The sequence below is a fragment of the Caretta caretta genome, chromosome 14 (assembly GCF_965140235.1).
Source record: "Caretta caretta isolate rCarCar2 chromosome 14, rCarCar1.hap1, whole genome shotgun sequence".
Taxonomy (NCBI): Eukaryota; Metazoa; Chordata; order Testudines; family Cheloniidae; genus Caretta; species Caretta caretta.
This window is the reverse complement of record NC_134219.1, coordinates 45,679,781-45,689,934: the sequence shown is the minus strand read 5'-3', so window position 1 is coordinate 45,689,934 and position 10,154 is coordinate 45,679,781.

Below are 10,154 nucleotides of genomic sequence, written 5' to 3'. Positions count from 1 at the left end.
AGAAAATATCATGTTGCCTCTATATAAATCCATGGTACTCCCACATCTGGAATATCGGGTACAGATGTGGTCGCCCCATCTCCAAAAAGATATATTGAAATTGGAAAAGGTTCAGAAAAGGACAACAAAAATGATTAGGGGTACGGAACGGCTTCCGTATAAGGAGAGATTAATAAAACTGGGACTTTTCAGCTTGGAAAAGAGACAACTAAGGGGAGATATGATAGAGGTCTATAAAATCATGACTGGTGTGGAGAAAGTAAATAAGGAAGTGTCATTTACTCCTTCTCATAACACAAGAACTAGGGGTCACCAAATGAAATGAATAGGCAGCAGGTTTAAAACAAACAAACAGAAGTATTTTCTTCACATAACACACCGTCAACCTGTGGAACTCTTTGCCAGAGGATGTTATGAAGGCCAAAACTATAACGGGGTTCAAAAGAGAACTAGATAAATTCATGGAGGATAGGTCCATCAATGGTTATTAGCCAGGATGGGCAGGGACGGTGTCCCTAGCCTCTGTTTGCCAGAAGCTGGGAATGGGTGACAGGGGATGCATCACTTGATGATTCCCGGTTCTGTTCATTCCCTTGGGGCACCTGGCACTGGCCACTGTCGGAAGACAGGATTGTGGGCTGGATGGACCTTTGGTCTAACCCACTAGGGCCATTGTAATGTTCTTATGTTGGTGTCAGTGGGGTCACTCCAGATTTACACTGGGGTCACTGAGATCAAAATCTCACCCTAATGTTGTACCTACTGCTGCAAGGGAATTGACTATATAAAGGGACTAAACCCTGTTTCCTAACAGGTCTTGGCATCTGGAGCATGACATATCCTACCAACACACACAATTGATGGCATTGTTTGAGTAGAAGGAAATTACAGCCATGGATCCTTAGTTCCTATAAGTTGCATAGCTCCACTGAAGTAAATTGACACTAGCTGGGGATAGGGATTCATTGACCCCTATGGAGCTATGGCCAAGTCACACCAGCTGGGAATATGGATTCATTGACTTCAGTGGAGCTAAGCCCCATTCACACCAGCTGGGGCTCTGGCCCCATTGACTCCAGGCTGCTAGTAACATTGGTTGTGGATGCGAGTCTTGCAGAGGAGGGCTCTGTTTATTTTTTCTTCCGGGGAAAAGATGGTTTAATGGTTACAGATACTTGTGCCCAGGGCCCCGGTACTACCAACTCGCAGACGACACGAGGGGCACATCGGGTTGTACAGGGACCTCCTGCATTAGATATATGTATAACACTTCACTGACAGATGGCACGTGAGATCGACCCAAGAGCCAGAAGCCCCCTGGTTATCATAATCCTTGTGAGATATCCGTATGGATCATATTGAAGGAGTTATGTATCAAGACTGAAAATTATGTTCTTACGGTCATGGGGTTCAAAAAGGTTACCGGAAAGTGACATTCCTTGGAAGTGTTCCTTCCAGGCAGGAAATTAGAGACACCTCATTCCCTGGCTGACCGCATGTGTATCCTGATTCTATAATGTATGTCTGGTTGCATACTGAGTCAGGGGCAGAATGAAAGCTTGTGAAATATACAAGAGAGGAAACTTACAGGATGAAACAAACAGCAGGGCAGTATCCTGTTTCTGAAGACAGACAAAGGATTCGTCTGGCGTATCTTGGGGTGCAAGGAAACCCCCAGGGTCCTTCAGCAAGGACGCAAGCTGAGAGCGTGCATGTCTCATGAAGGGGCGGTCGCAGCCAGCTGCAGGGATTTGGGGTCAGCGTTACTCTACCAGACAGGAGAGTATCTAGTTAATTCAGCCTAGGCTGTAGAATGCATGTTTTGATTTCATTTTCTATGGAACCATTTGTTCCCGCAACTTCTACTTGCTACTCCTTGAATCTCTGGGTTTGTTAAGCAAACTTATGGGGGATTCCACTATCAACACTGTGATGGGTTCGGTCACAGAGACCCCCTTGGAACTGTCACCTGATGTGCTGAAATTACCTCTGAGCCCGTTTTCCCTACGAGCTTGGGACTCCAGAACCCTGCCTTGTTGAGCCAGATGTGCCAGCCTGCTGCAACACACATCCAGGTCTGGGCCACGCCCGCAACGCTGCAGACTTTAACCAAAAACTGCTCAGCAGGTCACCTGTCCCCAGCACCCAGACACCCAGCTCCCAATGGGATCCAAACCCCAAATAAATCCGTTTTACTCTGTATAAAGCTTCTACAGGGTAAACTCATAAATTGTCCGCCCTCTATAACACTGATAGGGAGATATGCCCAGCTGTTTGCTCCCCCAGGTATTAATCACTTACTCTCAGTATATTAATAAAGAAAAGTGATTTTATTAAGTATAAAAAGTAGGATTTAAGTGGTTCCAAGTAATAACAGACAGAACAAAGTAATTTACCAAGCAAAATAAACCAAAAAACAAAAGTCTAAGCCTAACAAATTTATTAGGGGATAAGCTTTCGAAAACTTGTGCCCTAATAAATTTGTTAGTCTCTAAGGTGCCACAAGTACTCCTCGTTCTTTTTGCTGATATAGACTAACACGGCTACCACTCTGAAACAAGTCCAAGTCTAATACATTAAGAAACTGATTACAGGTAAATCTCACTCTCAGAGATGTTCCAATAAGCTTCTTTCACAGACTAGACTCCTTCCTAGTCTGGGCCCAATCCTTTCCCCAGTACAGTTCTTGGCAGTTCCAGCAGGCATCTTAGGTGGTAAGCAGGGGCTTTCTCATGACTTGGACCCGCTTTGTCCTGCTCCACCCCCTTTTGGGACAAGGCGGGAATCTTTTGTCTCTCTGGGTCCCCACCCCTCCTTCTAAATGGAAAAGTATCAGATTTAAGGTGTATTCCAGTATCATATGACCTGGTCACATGTCCTGTGAGACCTCATTCTTCATTACCCACAGGCTGGCACACACATACACAGCAACGTTTCAAGTAAACAGAGCCATTTACAACCAATTGTCCTAGTCAATGGGAGCCATCAAGATTCTAAACCACCATTAATGGCCCACTCTTTGCATAATTACAATAGGACCTCAGAGTTATACTTCTCATTTCTAGCTTCAGATACAAAAATGATACGTGCATAAAAATAGGAGGAATATATTCAGTAGGTTATAACCTTTGTAATGATCCCTTACAAGAGACCTTTTGCATAAAGCATATTCCATTTACATTGTATTTCCATAAAACATAATGGAGTGTAACATCACAAACACGTCTCAGCGCTGTGCGTGAAGTGGAGCGGTGAGCAGAGGTGGAACAGATCAGCTGGGATGTGCGTGCCGCTTCTTTGGAAACGGCGAATCTGTGAATACCACGTGTGCCCAGCGGCCAGACACTCCCAGAGGACACTAAGCTGCAGTGGCAGTCGCTAACTGGCAGAGCGATGGCAAGGCCTGGAAGAGAGTTCTTGTGTTGCTCATTGCAGGTGGAGCTGGGGAGCTGACCCCCAGCAAGGCACAAACAAGATTTCCTCTCACTCAGGTAGCAAGGTGCCTCACAGCCTTGGGAGGGGAATGGGTGTCACAGATCCAACAAGGTATCCCCTGCCAGCCGCCCACCAGACTGCTGTGAAAGGACCCAGCCGCTGGGTCCCCAGGTATTTGAAGGGTGCAGCCACTGTCCCAGTCTTGACACAAACTCTTTGTCTAGCTCTCCCTCCTGAGATCTGGAACCTGCTGTCCAGCTGCCTAGCCTCTGGGCTGAGTGCTGGCTCTTCAGACTCCCCCCACCGCACCATCGCGGAAACACACCTTCTCCTGGGACTCCATCCATGGGCCTTCTGGGTTACCCTTTAGCGCTCGTCAGTGGCACATGGCACCTGTGAAGCAGATAACACACACAGGGGCACGTTGCACAGAGCCTAACACTGCTGATCTTTGATACTTAGTCACATAAAACACAAGCAAGGACAGATCACACAGAACACAACCACCGTCCTGACCCCAGAACCCTTCCCTAGCTCCCCCATCACTTGGGAACCTCTGGGGACCATATGGGCTCAGGAAGGGTCTCCTGGCTCATTCAGGCTTCTACATCCTGGGGTGCTTCTCCATCCTGGAGTCTCCTTCCTTGGTTTGGCTTCTCTCCTGTCTGGTGCTTCCCAGCCATGTGTGTTTCCTGATTTAAACCACCAACACCCCCGCTGATCTTTGTCCTGTGTTTCATACCTAGGCGCCGACTCTGTGGGCTGGAGCACCCATGGAAGCCAAGCTCCCCCACCCACCCCTCCAGCCCACTGTGGATCAGCTGTTCCATGGTGTGCAGGAGGCTCTGGGAGGAGCGTGGACTACAGTACAAAGTTATAGCAGCAACGCTGTATTTGTTGGGGCTGTGAAACAAACACACCCCTGGCTGACGTAGGTATGCCAATGTGACCCCAGTGCAGACGCAGCTATGACAATGGAAGAGGGCTCCCGTCCACAGATTACTTCGTCTGGGGTGCTGCACCAGCAGAAAAACCCCTTCTGTAGGCGTCTCCCCACATGGGGCCATGCGGGCACAGCTGTGATATGGGTAGAGCAGACGTACCCTTAATCTCTTTGTGCCTAAATTCCCCATGTGTAAAAGCAAGATTATATTACCTCTCTCTTTTGTCTGTTTTGGCTGTGAGCACTTTGGAGCAGGGACTGTCTCTCGCTGTGTGTCTGGGCAGCGCCCGGCACCACGGGGCCCTGATCTCAGCTGGGGCAGGGACTTTCTCTCCCTGTGTGTCTGGGCAGCGCCCGGCACCACGGGGCCCTGATCTCAGCTGGGGCAGGGACTGTCTCTCGCTGTGTGTCTGTACAGCGCCTGACATCGCGGGGCCCTGATTTCAGTAAGGTTCCCAATAAAGAATCATAGAAATACAGGGCTGGAAGGGACTGCAAGAGGTCCCCTCATCTAGCCTCTGCACTGAGGCAGGACCAAGTAAACCTAGACCATCCCTGAGAGGTGTTTGTCCAACCTGTTTGAAAAAAACACAGATGACGGGGCTTCCACATCCTCCCTTGATAACTTGTTCCTGTGCTTAACTCCCCTGAGAGTTAGAGAGTTTTCCCTAATATCGAACCTAAATCTTCCCTTGCTGCAGATTAGGCCTGTTACGTCTTTTCCTGCCCTCGGTGGACACGGGGAACAATTGATCACCATCCTCTTTGTAACAGCCTTTCAGATATTCGCTCGGTCTTCTTTTCTCAAGTCAAAACACACCCAGGTTTTTCACTTTTCCTCATAGGGCAGGTTTTCTAAACCTTTTGTCCTTTTTGTTGCTCTCCTCTGGACTCTCTCCAGCTTGTCCACAGCTTTCTTGAAGTATGGTGCCCAAAGCTGGACACAGTACTCCAGCTGGGGCCTCACCCGTGCCAAACAGAATGGGACAATATCCTCCCAGGTCTCCCATACAACATTTCTGTTAATACACCCCAGAAAGATATTAGCCTTTTTCACAGCGGCATCACACGGACTCGTGTTCAGTTTGTGGTCCACTCGAACCCCCAGATCCTTTTCGGCCGTACTGCCGATGGACACTGTGAGGTGGACAGTCCGTTATGCCCCGCCTTGTTCTTGAGCCTTTGGTTTTTCCCTTTGCACTTGTCTTTATTGAATTTCATCTAGTTGATTTCAGAACAATTCTCCAATTGAGCATGGTCATCTTCCGTTCTAATCCTGATCACCAAAGTGCTTGCCACCCCTCCCAGCTTGGCGAATTTTATAAGACATACACTCCACTCCCTTATGCAAGTCATTAATGAAAATATTGACTAGTACAAGACCGAGGACTGACCCCTGTAGGACCCCACTAGACAGCTGATAAATAAATAACACATAATAACAAAGGGGGGAGAGGGAATACAGAGCTGGCCTAAAAGCATCTATAACAGCCTCCTCTACTCTCGTGTTCCTACATAGCTTCAGTTATCTTCCATAATCAAAGACCTGGGTTCTAATCCCCTTCTCCTGGATATGGCACTTCCTCAGTCTGTGACTCAGTTTCTCCATTCCAGAAGTGGGTTAATGATTAAGGTAAAGCTCACTGGATGTTTCCTGCAGAATGAAAGTTGCACAGCCTAAGGAGATGGCGCAATTCTCAGGAGCAGGTTTACCGAAAGCAGTGAGCACTCACACTGGAATGTAACTCTTCTAGTTCATGCACTGGGCTGGGACTGAGGAGATCCAGGGGCAGTTTCCAGATAAGTTTCAGACTCGCTGTGTGACCTTGGGCAAATCACTGTGTCTCTCGCTCCGTGCCTCGGTTTCGCCATCTGTGAAAAGGCAATCATAACCCTTCATTTGTAATGATAGCCAGCTCTCGAAGAGCACGGGGACTCACGGACTCACAAAGGAGGTAAATAGCCTCCCCCTCTTGTCAAAGATGGGGAAGTTAAGGCACAGAGAGGAGGAGTGACTTGGGGAAGGTCCTCAAGCAGGCCCAAGGCCAGGCCAGCAATAGAAAGCAGGTGTCCAGAGTCACCATCCAGTGCTGAGGCCACTATGCCTCACTGCTTAGACCATGAGCTTTTTTGGACTGGGACCAGGGCTGTCCTTAGGATTTATGGGGCCCTACGCACACTCGCCTGCCCCCGCGCTTACCAACTCCTCCCACTCCCTCCCAGCGCTTCTGGAGCACCACGAACAGCTGATTCGCGCATTCAAGCTCCGGGAGGGAGGGGAAGGAGAGGGGACGGGGCCTGCTTGGGGGAGGAGGCAGGAAAGAGGTGGAGCAGGAGCAGAAAGAGGTGGGGGGAGAGCTTAGGGGAAGGGGTGAAGTGGGGGTGGGGCCTGGAGCAGAGCAGGAGGTTGAGCACCCCCCGGCAAGATGAGAAGCTGGCGCCTATGGTCCCAGTGGTGCCCCAAACTTTCGGATTCCGTACGTGTGCGCTACGTGTGCCTAAGGACGGCCCTGACTGGGACTGTCTCTCCCTGTGTGTCTGGGCAGCGCCCGTCACAACGGGGCCCTGATCTCAGCTGGGGCAGGGACTTTCTCTCCCTGTGTGTCTGGGCAGCGCCTGGCACAACGGGGCCCTGATCTCAGCTGGGGCAGGGACTTTCTCTCCCTGTGTGTCTGGGCAGCGCCTGGCACAACGGGGCCCTGATCTCAGCTGGGGCAGGGACTGTCTCTCTGTGTGTCTGGGCAGCGCCTGGCACAACGGGGCCCTGATCTCAGCTGGGGCAGGGACTGTCTCTCTGTGTGTCTGGGCAGCGCCTGGCACAACGGGGCCCTGATCTCAGCTGGGGCAGGGACTTTCTCTCTCTGTGTGTCTGGGCAGCGCCCGGCCCAACGGGGCCCTGATCTCAGCTGGGGCAGGGACTTTCTCTCTCTGTGTGTCTGGGCAGCGCCTGGCACAACGGGGCCCTGATCTCAGCTGGGGCAGGGACTGTCTCTCTGTGTGTCTGTGCCCCTGTCAGTCACTGTCAGAGACCAGACTAGGTGGACCTCACAGGGGGGGGATTTCTCTACCCCTGTCTCAAAATCCCACGACAGCCACAGTGTCCATCTCCTGACACCCCCCCCCCCCGACTTGGGAGTGACTCAGTCACCGGTTCCCTGCCCCCCCCCCCCGCCCCCCCCGTCGCAAGTAGCCAGGCTTAAAAATCGGACCCACGCCCGCCTCACACCCAAATTGGCATTTTTCAGCGCAAAGAAGTTGGGCTTGGACGTTTCCTCCCAGCCCCCCCCCCCCTTAACCCACCCGCCTGAGTGCTTCGTACCCCTGGGGGGGGAATAAATCCTGCTTTGTTTGGCAGGTGCCAGCTCTGCATCTCTGCAAACCTCTGCTGTCACCGGCTGCAGCAGGGGAACGGCTCCAGCCCCTGGGTACAGTTACTACAACGGCTGCTCCCTGGTGCGAGGCCTCGGATCCAGCCAGAAACCCGCTGGGCTGGGTGGCTCCGCCCGGGTCGCCCGGCTGCAGCCGCATGACCCCAGCCAATCCGGGTTTGCACCTCGCCGGGCCACAGCGATTCAGGACCGTGGGGGTGGAAGGAGCAGAGGGACCGGTCGCTCAGGCTCGGAGCAGGGCGGATATTTCGTTGCGAATCGGGGACGGGGGCGAGACAAATAGTTCTGCGCAGAGGCAGGTCAGCCAGTCGTGTGTGTGGTCTGGCCCTTGCGTGAGGGAATCAGACCTGCCCTGTGCAGGTGACGGACTGAATTAATGGATCCCTGCGTTAGGGTCACGGATCAGCCACACCGGTGTCATTGAACCTGCGTCTTTCCTGTGATTTAGGAGCACGCTCGGGCACTCACATCTCTTGGGAGGCAGCACAATCTAGTGGTAGCAGACGGAAGAGTCAGGACTCCTGGGTTCTGTCCCCAGCTCTGGGAGGGGAGTGGGGGCTAGTGGTTAGAGCAGGGGGGCTGGGAGCCAGGACTCCTGGGTTCTGTCCCCAGCTCTGGGAGGGGAGTGGGGGCTAGTGGTTAGAGCAGGGGGGCTGGGAGTCAGGACTCCTGGGTTCTATCCCCAGCTCTGGGAGGGGAGTGGGGGCTAGTGGTTAGACCAGGGGAGACTGGGAGTCAGGACTCCTGGGTTCTATCCCCAGCTCTGGGAGGGGAGTGGGGGCTAGTGGTTAGAGCAGGGGGGCTGGGAGCCAGGACTCCTGGGTTCTGTCCCCAGCTCTGGGAGGGGAGTGGGGGCTAGTAGTTAGACCAGGGGAGTCTGGGAGTCAGGACTCCTGGGTTCTGTCCCCAGCTCTGGGAGGGGAGTGGGGGCTAGTGGTTAGACCAGGGGAGTCTGGGAGTCAGGACTCATGGGTTCTATCCCCAGCTCTGGGAGGGGAGTGGGGGCTAGTGGTTAAAGCAGGGGGGCTGGGAACCAGGACTCCTGGGTTCTATCCCCAGCTCTGGGAGGGGAGTGGGGGCTAGTGGTTAGACCAGGGGAGACTGGGAGTCAGGACTCCTGGGTTCTGTCCCCAGCTCTGGGAGGGGAGTGGGGTCTAGTGGGTTAGAGCAGGGGGGCTGGGGGTCACCTCCATTGACCCTTGCCAGCTGAACATCTCTCTCTCTCCCGAGTCTCCTCACCTCCCCACAAACCCACTCCATGGCTCTGAAATCCCATTGCCCCATTCTCGCTTCCCAGGGTGATGGACCTGCAAAGCGAGTGACTACATCTCCCATCAGCCCCTCCCTACTGCATGCTCCCTTTCCCCTGCCCCTGTAAGAGGAAAGGTCCTGAGCCAGGGGACGGCTGGGCTCTATTGTGGGGTGGGAGCCCCAGGAAGCGTGGGCAGAGCCGCCCATGAAACAGGCCACCCCCAGAGATCACAACTGGTGCCAGTCTGCAAGGGGTTTGAGGGGAGCAGCAGCGGCTGGGCAGGGAACCAGTATAGGGGGGTCCAAGGAGAGCCACTAACGAAACCTGGCTGGGAAACCCGTAAGTGCTTATTTGCAGGAATAGAGACTTGACTGGGCACCCCAGGCCCTAGGCCTTGTGGCCACCTGGTGCAGGGCAGCCTCTAACCCTAATAAGCGCCCCCCCCCCAGGGGCAGTGCGGTGCATGGCAGCCTGTAACCCGAACAGAAGCGTGGGTGGGTCGGAGGACGACCAGTGTCCCCCGTGCGTTTGCTGTGGTGCTCTAAGCGTCTTCCCCTGCTGGAGTCACTGGGGGCGGGCGGAGTGGAAATCCCCAGCCGCACCACGGCAGGATGACGTGCCCCATTGATGTCTCTGGGGCAGGGGTGGGTGACGGCCGAGGGCGCCGTGGTCAAGAGACAAGGAGCGGGGCAAGGCTGGGGTGCAAGGCTGCAGAAGGGAGCTCAGGGCAATGAGGGCGGGAGGCAGTGGGGCCCAGGGAGGCAGCAGGGGCTGGGGGGATGTGGGGTGGGGCAGAGAAGGCAGCGGGGGCCAGGGCAATGGGGGGATGGGTGGGGAGCCTGGGGAGATGGCAGGGGTGATGGGGCGGGTGGGGAGCCCAGGGCAGGGGTGCCGGAACAGGGGGAACCAGGGGGCCATGGCCCGTCCACATTTCACCACAGGCCCCACCCCCATCTCTCCTCTTCCCCGAGGCCCCGCCCCTTGGCCCTGCCGGCAGAGCCCTGCCGAGGAGCCCAGGCAGCTGTGGGGAGCCGTGGACCCTCCACCTGCCCTGGGGGAAGGGCCTGGCGGGTGGGGACATGGGCTGGGGGCTACTCTCAGGCTCCCCCCAGCCTTGGCAGGTGGAGGGGCCCAG